Source organism: Cardiocondyla obscurior, linkage group LG07, assembly GCF_019399895.1.
Source record: "Cardiocondyla obscurior isolate alpha-2009 linkage group LG07, Cobs3.1, whole genome shotgun sequence".
Classification (NCBI taxonomy): domain Eukaryota; kingdom Metazoa; phylum Arthropoda; class Insecta; order Hymenoptera; family Formicidae; genus Cardiocondyla; species Cardiocondyla obscurior.
Genome location: NC_091870.1, coordinates 7,467,300 through 7,479,804, shown reverse-complemented (window position 1 = coordinate 7,479,804; position 12,505 = coordinate 7,467,300). Strand labels below are relative to the sequence as shown.

General features: G+C 45.9%; 1 long non-coding RNA gene across 1 annotated transcript in view; it reads left to right on the top strand.

Moving 5' to 3' along the window:
- LOC139103875 (uncharacterized) overlaps positions 1–12,505 on the top strand; it is an 80,160-nt gene that overhangs the window by 64,251 nt on the left and 3,404 nt on the right. Inside the window, exons 3-5 of the long non-coding RNA XR_011545961.1 lie at positions 8,603–8,867; positions 9,688–9,807; positions 11,543–11,730. This is a non-coding gene — a long non-coding RNA (uncharacterized lncRNA). The remainder of the gene's footprint in view (positions 1–8,602; positions 8,868–9,687; positions 9,808–11,542; positions 11,731–12,505) is intronic.

Here is a 12,505-nt window from a genome sequence, read left to right as displayed (position 1 = left end):
AGATAATGCCGAATGGCCTGACTTTCTCCACTTTCTGATCCCCATGTCGTATTTTCGCGAACGTCATTAATTCTCAGATAAAAATATTCGTGCATTTTAACAGCGGAATCATTATACGCGCTGATTATAAGCGTCGCGAGGACATAGTCTCATACGCACTTAATTATTACTTTTGAAACATTTTAAATACATTCGTATCTCCCGAGAAACTTTTTCGATAAATTACGCAACGCCCTTTTCGTAAAAGTCTTACGTGCTGCGAATGCGATTTCGATTTAATTAAAGCACAAATAACGTTAAGATCTTATTCGCATTACTTGCGGACGTACCGTATTCCCGATAATCGGAGAGCAATATAGAAAAACCGGCGAGCGGACGCAATCGCGCTAAAAAGAAATATGTTCCGAAGCATTTTGCAGGTAACTTGTTCGTGACCGTAGTAACAATCGCGCGGAGTTTTTCATAAACCGCGATTTATCGTGCGATCGTACCTGTCAATACGTTTTTCTCCGGGCTAGCGTCGTCGCTAAGCGAGTCCGCTTCCGCTTTATCCAGCGTCGTGGAATCGTGACCGCAAAATAAATCTAGAGGCGCCTCGAGATACCTCAGCCTCTTTCTCTCTCTCTCTCTTCCACTTCTTAGTTCATCTTCGCATTCTCGTGGACCTTCCGCGACCTCTTCCCGTCTCATTCCGTGGTCTCCGTGGAATTTTTACCAATTTCTGCTCTGCGACGTTCCACGCTCATCTTTCCTAAAATTCCCCGGAGATCCCCGACAATTCTTCTTCCTTATTTCTTCGCTGTACCTTTATTGTGTTTTTACGAGATTGTCTGCCATATTCCTTCCTTCCTTTCTTTCCGCAGTTCTTTCATCTTTTATTTCCTACCTCCGTTCGCAATCGTCCTCTCCCGTGCCACCCCTCCCCGTCTGGCCTTTATTATTGCCTCCTCCGTGCCCGGTCTCTCTTCGCGGATCTATTCGTCTCTCACGACCTCCCTCCGTCCTCTTGCTCTTCCTCCCGCGTCTTCTTTCTCTCCTCGCCAGCCACGGTGATCTCCGGCGATTTCTCCGAGCGACTTCCTCCCTCTACGCCCCCGTCAAGGATTCCGGCGAGAGATAACCCTTATAAACTGGAGCATTAGTAAGGCGCGGAGCGGCTCCGTGAGAGGGTATCTGTGGATCTACACGTTGCGAGAGGGGCGCAAAAGGCGTGCCACAATGAAGACCCCGGTATATAAAACCATATCTGCATCGGCGCTGGCCCGCCGTCGTAGAGCAACGAATGTGGGACCACCACAATGTATATCGCACGGTCATACAGATGAGAGCACAGCCGGCCGGGTAACGTTCAGGTGTATCTCCCTTCGAGCATCTTACTTACGCCCCAGCCGGGCGGGTGCGCACAAAAATCGACGTAATTATCGGGCTCGCGCCTCCTCGGGGGAAATTATGCGAGGGATCGTGTTGCGTTAAGGGAGTCCTAATCCTGATGAGATCGCAATTAATTAATTCCGCGCGATATAACGCAGCATTAAGTTTAATAAGATATAATAAGATATTTTTGTTATTACTCGCCGTCGTTAATTTATTCTCACCGCGCGCGCTACTTTACAGATCCAGCCTATTTATAATTCTCCTCAAGTACCGATGGAAATAAAATACTATCGTTATTTTCTCGTTGCGAATTTGTGGTTCGATCTTGAATTTTGTAAATGTCCTCGATATTGAGTCGCGAATGTAAAATTTCGAAGACGAGAACGACCGCTCGTGGAGCTCCGGCAAAGGCAGGATTCGGTAGAAGGAATGCGAGGACGTTGTCCGCGATTAAGTTGTATCAAATCCATGATTGAGCACCTCGTGCATCGCGAAATTTCGCCGGTGATAAACGTCCGGCTCGCGGTGTTTCCCATAAGAGATGGGCACGTGAGAGATGTAAGGAATCAAAAGGAAGAATCGATTACGGTTACCTTCAATGAAGAGCGAAAGAGGAACGAATCGGACAGAAAAAATTACTGCGAGAGGAGAAAGGCGTATAATAAAAAAAAATATGCGAATGAGAATGGCGAGGGGGGGGACGGGCAGAAGGGAGGCTTTGGGGGAGGATAAGAAATATAAAGTGTAAGAGTCGGAGATAGCTGATATCTGAACGAGCAAGAGAGAAAGAATTATGGACGGAATAAAAAATGCGAAGTACGGGACAGGGAAGAGGATGATGGAGAGGAGGAAGAGGAATGAGAAAAAGAGTAGGACAGCTGGCAAATTTTTGGCTTGTGGTCGTCGGTCCTGAGCGCGCGGGAGGGATCCAGGTGTGCGAAGGTGACGCTCTACAATAACTCCTTCGGCTTTATGTTGTGGGTGGTTTATACTTTATGCGTCCCGCGGGACAATCACGAAGCCGCGAACGATCCGGGCTCTTATTTCTACCGCTTAAAAACCAACCTCCCACCTCGTTGTTTACGACAATTCGGTGCCGTTGCCGGCGATAATCGCGTGCGCGTATATGGCGCATCTTAACGCGACTTCGCATCTCGTGGAGATTTAAGATGTGGCTTCTTTGCTCTTACTGAAAACTTTTTTTATTTTTTTTTTTTACGCGAAATTGTTGGTGTTACTACAACCTCCTAATGATTACCTCAATAAAGCTCGAACGCGCGTTCATTACTACTCTTTTTTTCCCTTTTAAATTACAAACTCTGGGCCCTCGCCGTACGTTAAATTTGTAATTACACCAAATTCGATTTCTCGTGTCTGATTTTCGGGAATCTAATGAGCCGCTACGCAACGCGCGCGCCCCCACGTGTACCCTTAATTTTACTACCTGCATCGATCATAATTACCAGGCGTGATATATGCGGCTGGTATGTACCTCAGGCAGGTGTGAGGAGTGCCCCTCGCGCGAGTGATGCAACGCGTACCTCGCGATAAATCAAACTTCGAGAAGCGGCGCGGCCCCCGGATCGATGTCCGAGATTGGCAACGTGCCAATTTTCTCCAGGAGTGAAAGCAGATTCGAGAAGGGCCGCTTGCGCACGACGTCCGCAATGATAGGTGTGATAAATGCAATTATTTACGGTCGATTAAGAGCACTTCGACGGGCGTTTGAGCCGCCGCGGGTATTCGAAGCGGGCGAGAAAATGCTTCCGATCGAACCCCCCGATCGGAGGCGGCCGGAGCTCATTCCGCGCGCGAGGGCTCTGCTCGAATTTTAAGCGGATTATCTGCTCGTCCACTCGTAGCGATACAGCTTGACGCGACGTGACGTGTTGCGAAAGCGGAGTATCGCACCGCGCAGTTCGATCAATATTTTCACATACTTTAACGTCAAAATTGTCATCGCAGAGCGCCGTCTTCCGACGTGCTCGTGATAAAATTAAAAGTAAACGAAATGTAAAGCAAATAACGTCATCCGTTTCTTACTATCATTGTTTCGTAAGATAAATTAAGCCCTAATTTTTTTTTAAATCGCAATCCCAACGTGTAAATAAGCAATGCGGCACGCATGTCGCTCTTTGTATCGGCCTAACGAAGATCTCCGATCGTATCGTATCGAATCGAAGAGACGACCATTCACGGAGCCTGAGATCCCTTATTTCTTCTCGTGTATCCGCTCCCGAGGTTCTCTCCCTCGCCCCCACGAAGCGTAGCGTTTTCGAATTGATGCATCGCCGTGTATGAGAATATTTCACGTCGCGCGTTTTGTCCCGCGCATGAGAGAAAAGAAAAAAAAATATTCCGGTCGCAGCCCACGCACAATGCGTAGAGAATACGTGCGGCGGGGAGATACAAGAAGAAAGGAAATCTTCGAAATAAATCATGGATCTAGGCAACAGGTGTACAGATTGCTTCACCCTTCGGGTTCTTGCATCTATGCGTAGATAGTATAGCAAGAATTCATCTCGAATCATTCACGTACGCATATACGTGTGCACGTAGTTTTTCTGAATTACCAAATACGTCGCGCATATGTCGTCGAGGAAAATGTCCGTCAGGAAATATAAGCATTTTTCTTCCGATCCTCGAGTGCGGCGCGAACGGACGGCTCTCTGCCCGCCGCTTTGAAAAACCTTGACTTTGACATATCTCGTGCATTTGTACGGCAAGGAACATTTCGTATTAAGTGAAAATATTCGTATAAAAAGCTTAAACGACATTATTCACGTTATTATTAAGCTGTAGGGTATATATACATATGCGCGGCGGTACGGTTTGATTAATATGATTATTTATTAATGCAGCTCGTGTGTGCGGAGTATAAAAAAAAAAAAGGAAGCACGGCGAGCAAATGAACGCGTTGGGGCCGAGGCGCGGGTCTAGGACCGGTCGAGAAGGACGGCTTTCGTGCCGAATAAAATGATATTAATCGTGAAAGCCGGCGGGGGTCGGCGGCTCTCCTCTGTCCTAGTTCACGATAAATAAATCCACGAGCCCCGGCCCCTGCGGTGTCCCAATTAATTCGATCTTATTGTAACGCGCGACGCATCCTCGGGATACGCTCTTTGTGATATCGACTTTGGTCACGGGCCCCCAAGTACATTATCATTCGTCGTGCGTGTTCCTTGCCCTCGACGAATTTAATTAAGCCGCGAGCAGCGCGCCGTTCGCGCTCCGGCTTGCGGGCGACGCCGTGCAAGGAGTTCCGTGCCGGCGGAATGCGCGGCGTGTTGGATAAATAACTTTCAAATTACACGCGTAACCATTACGGCGTTGCGCGAGAGGGCCCTCTTATCGGTCCACCGTACGGCAAAGTCAATTTAACTTCTCCCCGCGATTTCTTGGCCGCTCCAAAAACGTTGCGCAACCAGCACCGAAGCGTGCTCGGAACCGCACGAAACGAAATTAATCCCCCGCTTGCGACGAAAACTGCTGTGGAAGCATACAGCGACGCGTGTACGTATATACGTGGAGGATATATTTTTTTATTTATAGCTGACAACTATTTAAAAGAACGTATTGTAGATAGAATGCTAATTGCAAATCTTTTCTTTTTTTTTTTTTTAATGTCTTATCATAAGTTTCGCTTTATCTATATCGGTCACGAGTTCCGATTTGACATGAAGATGGGTCACATTTAGTTCAGGCCTGTAACTTATTTAGAAATCTGAATTAAAGTGCTGCAGGGGTGCATGGAATTGTCTCGAGCCGCGGGCTACGCGCGTATACGCGTTTCGATCGCGATGGAATGTTGATGTAGGATAAATATCCTTGAAATTACACGCGTAATCATTACGACGTCGCCCGAGGTGGAACACGGTAGGCGCTCTCTCAGTGCGCTCTCGGTGATCATTCGTTTTACACGCGCGCAGATTGGACGGTACGATCGGCATTTGGGGACGAAATCGGGATTGGACCGGACGCGGTAGCCGCGAGGCTCGAGAGACGAAAGTGGTACGCTGTAAAATCTGACTTTTGTTATCTAGTCAATTTACAACGCTGGAAATCGGCAGAGGCCTTTTCTTAAGCAGAGGCTAAAGATAAACTCGCATTTAAGAAAAGATTAATAGACGTTGTTAAAACGAGATATCGAAGGAGATCAGTTTCAGTTTAGATATGTATAACTGTAGATAATAGTATTAAAAGTTTTTTTGTTTAAGACTAAAATTATTATAACTTAAAAAAAAACATAAATAAATTAGTAGGTGTAAAAATTTAATTTATCTAATAATTTTCGTTAATTGGCAATTTTAAAATTACATAGAATGTAATTATTATCTTGCGATAATTCGACTGATTGGTGTTTGTAGAATAACAACTCGCATTAAAGAAAAGAAAAAAAGAAAAAAGAAAGAAAAAAATTGATTAAATCGCGAACTGATCGAGATAAAGTGATAATTACCGTCACGACCATCGGGATACACCTTCGATTCGATGAGTGCGCTTAAGACGAAACGAGATCAATCTATGAAAGTGCAGCCAGGTCAACTACTCGTCGGACGAAGCCCCTATTATAACGTTACGTCGCTATAAATACGGAGCGAAATTATAACGATGTAACGGCAGGTTATTACGGCGCGAAGGGTTGAGCAAATAATGCGTACTAAATATAAAATCATCGGTAGTTAAACGGGCTCGAAATTACGGCGCTTTAGAAAGAGACTCGTCGGTTCGATAAGAAATTAAAAAAAAAGAAAATTTTATTCCGATAAGAAAACCGTCGATTTTTCCCGTTTCAGCCACACCGAGGGAAAGGTATGAACGATCTCGTTAGGAACGTCAGATAAATCAATGGCTCGATGAAACCGTTTATAACGAAGTGAGATCTAACTGGAGTAACGCATCCCGGCCTCTCGTATATTCTACTAGCCGCGGCTATCCTATTATTACGCGGGGCTGCCAGCACTCCCACGCTAAGGGGTAACCTGATCGGGGTTAATCTGACCCTGACCTGCAACACCTGCGCGCGCGACCCAACCTAATTCCAACTTTTTCCTCCCCTTCTCTCTGAGTTAGCTCGCCTCGCGTCTTTGGGCTGCGTTTTGTCCCGAGGCGGGAGATAAGAGAGAAAGATAGGAATTTTCTTTTTTTTTTTCTTTTCTTTTCTTAGACCACCGTCTCTATCGACGACTCGCGTCGGGCTACGTTTCTATCTCGTATAGTCACGCTACGAAAAATATTAATGACTTTTCATTATCGTTGATATGAAAATGACATATTTATTCTGATTAAATGGAAATGTTCATTGAATCGTGAATATAAAAATGTAATTCAATTATTATTTACGAAAACTGAAAAAAAAAAAGAACAAAAGTATTAAAAAGAAAAAAAAAAATACTCGTAAGAAGTATTTTTCCTACGAGAGACGCCGCGTCTACTAAAACCTTTTATAGATTCGCGCGGAGCTTATCGAAAAAGGATTACTACGTGCGTGTTTCTTCGTTCTAGAGTTTGGATTTTTATCAGGACCCGCAGATAGATAAGCTTTATAGGGGGGCGGGCTGAGGACGGGAGAGAGTATCGGAAGAGGATTCGAGCCTCCGGTATTCCGAGGATGGAGAGTCGTGGCAGGTACGCGTTCGACGCCCGCGATCATAAATCCCCGAGCGCCGCCGATGGAGGATGGGTAGCGGCGTCGTGGTTTTATAAGGCATATAAAAAAATGAAAAGAAAAAAGGGAAAGCATTATGGGAAATGTCCTATCGGGAGGCGGCGGGCAGGTGCGCCGGCCATATAAGGTTAAAAGGCCATACGAAGTCGACTCCTCGGTTCGAAGCGCGATAAACGTGGTGCGCGCGATTCGCTCGTGCCTCGCCCAACTTCTACATGAGGAGTTATTACATACGCCTACGCCTGGGGGCTCGGCCGCAGGAAACTCGGGGCGATGACGACGAGAGAAAGAGGGGGGGGGAGGGGTCCCGTTTTTTGGTGTGTATCTATGGAAATTGAACGGAGGGAACCGCCGCGAGTAGCCGTTAAGTTGTAAATCTCGAGTGCGAGACGAGTCGCCTCTCGGCTTAGGAACAATCCCTCTGATTGTCGATACTCGCGACGGCGTTGGTGGTAAGAGTCTTATACGCGCACGGGATCATTAACATTTTTTACAGCCGTATGAATAATTTTGTTAGATACTGTACACGAAATTCTATCTCTCGCAATAAAACGAAATATTCACACGCGCGTACGTTTTCATTATTAAATTATTTCCGCGTGCAATTCAATTACATTTTAATAAAAGTCTTCATATCTGCAGTCGTAAATGGCTTCTATTATTATTCACATGCGATTATGGAATGTTATTGTGCAATTAATTGGGGATTCAGAGTATGTTAATTAACATCGCCTTTTAACTCGGCGCGATACGCCACGACGCGTCGCCGTCAATACGTCCCGGCATTTAATCTTCTCCGAGCGAGTGACATTATTAGCCACAAATGAGTGAGACTCGGCACGGCGAATGGCTACAAATTAACTATGTCTGCCGGTTAAGTGGTCGTCACTAATTACGACGTACACGTCAGTGTGCCTGGTAATTATGCCCGTTGCAGCCGCACGTAGGTCGTTCTCGTTTTTCTTTTTTTTTTCTTTTTTCTCTTTTTTTTTTTCGCGAGAGAACCGTGACTAATAATGCAAGATCGAAAAATCGTGGTATCGATCGGGCGCTTCTTCAGGATACACCGAGGCTGAACCTCCCACAGGGTGCCATCGAAGGACGGTCCACCCGCTGATCTGTACCTGTGTTCCTTTAATTGGAACCAGAACCGAATCGCCGATCGGCTGCAGGTGAATCGCAACGATTTGTATCACTGGCAGATCATTACTCATCCGTCCTCGCGCGCGGGGGTGGGAGGGGGGGAATTATAGCGAGTCGCCATTGTAACGAGTAGGAAAGAATCGAATCCGTTCCCCACGGGAAGAAGCGAAAAAGTTTTTCTTCGTTATCCGCCCGTGCGAGAGTAGCGTAGTTCTCGTTGTGATCTCTCGGTTTTGCCGCGGGAGAGATCGCCTCTTCGTCAGCCCTTTTGTTTAATCTACGACTGGCTCCACCGAGAGCGAGCGAACAAATAAGCTGACTAACGCCAAGATTAATATAATACATCGTTTCGAATTAGCCCTTCGATATAACGAGATTTTATTTTATTTTATTCTTATTTTCTTTTTCTCTTTTCAGGTCCTTTATTACGTTTTACTCGCGCTGGCTCCCATTCGTTTGCTTTTCGGACGTCGCTGCCGCGCTGCTGGACCGCTAACGATCTGGTTAGTGAAACAGACGTGCCAAGGATATTTTCTTTCTGGCGTATCGATTCACGCGGCGCGAGGGGTTACAGATGTTCCGGCAAGTGTTCCAGCGGGTTCAGGTGGTGACGGCCGATCGGTTGTTGCACGTGCTAGCCGGAAGCGGAAACGCGTTGTGGGAACGACGAAAGCCACAAGTGGTAAGGAACCTAAGTCTAATGATGCGCATATAAATGCGGGATGTGTGCGAAGCCGAGATGACATATGTAGATAACCGGGAATGTGACCGGTGTTTAATATTAGCATCATAAATGAACGTTAAGGAGTTATTGACTGACACTCTGCTACGAACATGCACGCACATGAAATTTTCAACGGAATGCTCCAGATTCTCTATCCTTCTCTCTGGACCTTTATTCCGTCGATCGTTTCTGTGCAGAAATAATGGAGGAAATTAATATTTCATGTGTTTCATTGCTGTACGATATTCTGCAGATAATCGTGGCTGTGAGGAGAAGACTTCTGTCTCTTTCTCTCTTCTTTCGCGACCATGTATCGATATCAGTATCGTAAAGTTTATACGAAACGTAAAAAAAAGAAAATTAATAAGATTTTTTTTTTTTTTTTTTTTGGTCAGATACACGCGACTGTCCGGTTTCGATTCACTGTACCAATTCGCGACGGGTCTCCTAAAAGTTTTAGGTATTTAAATTGATACCACAGGTGCTTCCCTCGGATCGTTCCAACGTTATCTGCATGATTGCATGATCTGAAGCTGTTAGTTGGCACGTATTCATAAATATTTCTCTTCGTGTTTGGCATTCGTTTACGAGCACTTTGTGCTTTTAAGTTGGTGCGTTCTAAAAAATTAAAATAAAATAAAATAAATTAAAATAAAATATATATAATAAAATAAAAAGATTTATTTTATCGATCTCAAGCGAATACGTTTTGGCGTACCACCACCAACTTTAGTCGACGAATGTAGATCACTTTTTAATAATTAAATTGGTTTCGCAGGTGTCACGAGAGTAACTGGAGTTAATTGAGACTCGCCTACCATGAGTTTTTGAAGATTTTCATTAAATAACAAAGGGATCTCTCTCCGTTTCGGAAACTTTGGGTTCATGAAGTTATCTCGTAAGTACCATAAACCTGTAATTCTATTTAAACTTTCCGCGATATTACATGCCATTTAACTTTCTCGAATCGCGTTAAAATCGACGCGTTATCTTGCATCGTGGCGCGGAGGCTGCATTTTACGTACGAGCGGGGCGATGCCGGCCCTTTTCGACATTATTACTATTATTACTTATACACACCGGCGCGGCGCGCATTTAATGGAATTCCGGTCTTTACGATCGCCCGAGGAAATCGTATCCCTTGAGCCACTTTACATCCGGCTGTAAACCGCGACATGTCCGTCGCGGTTCTACGTCGCGTCGGCGAATAACGAGTAAGTTTTACGCGCATCTTTAATGACGCCGCTTTCCATTAACAAGTCATAATTGGCGCTTTATCGATCGCTATCGCGCGTTCGTCGCCGCCTTATCTCACGCACGAGCGCGGGATCGGTAACGACGCAAAAAGTCCACGAAAATCTTAGCCGGGACGGAGAAGTCGATTTAGCACCTTTATTACGGGCAGTAAATAAATAATTAAGGATTTTTTTTTGCGCGGACAAATGCTATCTGTGCTCTGTTAATAGCTCGCGGCCTCGTGGACGGGCGGTGGCTTTATGATTCAGCCGCGAATTAAGCGCGACTGTTAAACAGAGGCTCGCAATGAGTATTAACGGTGTATAATATCTCGCAAAGGGCGGTACCGCAACAACCGATGGCTATCGGCGTTTCATCCTGAAATTCATGTCCCGCGTCGAACGAGACTGCTACTTGTTACGAGATAAAAAGGAAAAGAAAATTTTTATCGCACAAAACTTCTTACCTCCTTTATGAAACACATAATAAATTTTTTTCAAACGTTATTATTCAACAATAATTTAAACCTTAAAGATTACGAAAAAGTGATTAGTACGAATGCATACTGCATCCTTCGAAAAGGTATTTCTCACAAGATCGTTGCCGATGGAAGCTTTTCGCGATTGCGATCGAAGGTACAAGTCGCCAAATTTTCTATAAAGCACGAGCTTTCTTCCGTCACGCATGATTGTAATCGTACGAGCTCGGTGGAATTTTTTTCGTGGCGCGATCATGTTATTACCCGATCGTAATCTACTTGTCGCAAGTGTCAACCACCTGCAGCAGCTGTATTTATCACATCGGTAGTCTTCCGCCTCCGCGTGGCAATCGGCGTTTTGCCAGTCGGCGTTCGTCGTCCACGTGCCGGCGTAGTCGACGTCACATCCGCACACGCGTTCGCGCAAGGAAGCAAATCTGAATGGCTAATTATGGAGACAATGATGCGGAACTTGACGGTGACCGGAAGGAGACGGGAAACTCTTTTCGACGACACGCGTGCGCGAGACTCTCTTCCGCATCGCAATTGAGCCGAGCGGATCTTTCGCAACCGGATGACCGGTCGCCGCGCGTAATAATAAATGAGAATTTCCTCAATTAACGTACTCGTCAATTTTCGACAGTAGCCTGTTCGGGGATTACATTTCTTGCGCGATTAATTTTTATTTCGCGCATAAACTTTTACTCCGGTCGTAAAGGGGCGAGCCAAACGGCATGCGGGGCGGGATTGCGTCTTACGATTAAAGAACGCGTTACCTCCCTGCAGTTCCCGGGGGTTGCCCCGAAGGGGATGGCAGAAAAAAAAGGAAAAAAAAAAAAAAGAAAAAGTAGCGGCAAAAGCCCAAGAACCGTCCCACTGCATTGTGACGGCTTAATAATTGTACGCTGGCCGGTTTCAGGTGGCTTTGTGCAAATCCATGTTTTACATGGCGGTGCATAATTACTATCATCGTGCGCTTCACGGTGCTCCAGTTCTTCGGACGGCGAGGGTGGGAGACCGACGGGCAGCCCAGATTCCCGCGACCCGGCCTGGAACGTCAAAAAGCACCGAGACGCGAAAGGAAACCTGCAATCAGCGCGTCAAAAGGTAAAACTTTCTCCCGCCGCACATATTATTCGTGCACGTTGTTACTGCCCGCGCAACGCTCTCGTTGCGTTTGAGCCTCTTCTCGGGCGTCGGAAATTTGGAGCACCGCAAGAAAAAATATTGATCCCCGTGCGGAAAGTATTATTAAATTTCTGATGAAAGAAATCGTGCCAAATGGGATCGATACGCTGCACGTGGCGCTACTCGTGTGTATTTTTAAACGCGCCGCATCACGAAGTTTTGCAATTTTGCAAGTCGACGGGAGGAAAAAGGGGAGGGAATGAATAAATTAACAAAATGCAGAATAAAAATAATTACCGAAATATATTTTTCTCGTAATTCTAGCGAAAGTACATACCGATTTAATTTCGCGAGATTTCGATAAAGACATGATAAATGCGCCGCGTTCGCGGCGGCACGTGCAAATCTACTTAACAGCCGCGTTCGCCAAGCGTGCGTTACGTTTCGTCTCAACTGTCGTTTGATAATAAATCATTAAAAGAGCCGCCAATATCTATTCATAAGCCTGTTAAGGACCGTCGGGCTCTCATCAAGTGGCGATTCCCGCGTATACGGCACGCTTGATGCCTTCACTCGTCTAGCCGGAGCTTTAATCCCGGGAGGCCCGTCTCGTAACTCGCTACGGACGGGGCTCTACGGTCGCGATGCGCGCGGAGGGGCATGTATGCATTTATGCATACGTCCGCGGTCCGTTCTACGCATGGATGCAGATGCGGCACGCACAGCCCGGCAGCCCACCGTCCGTAATCTTTTC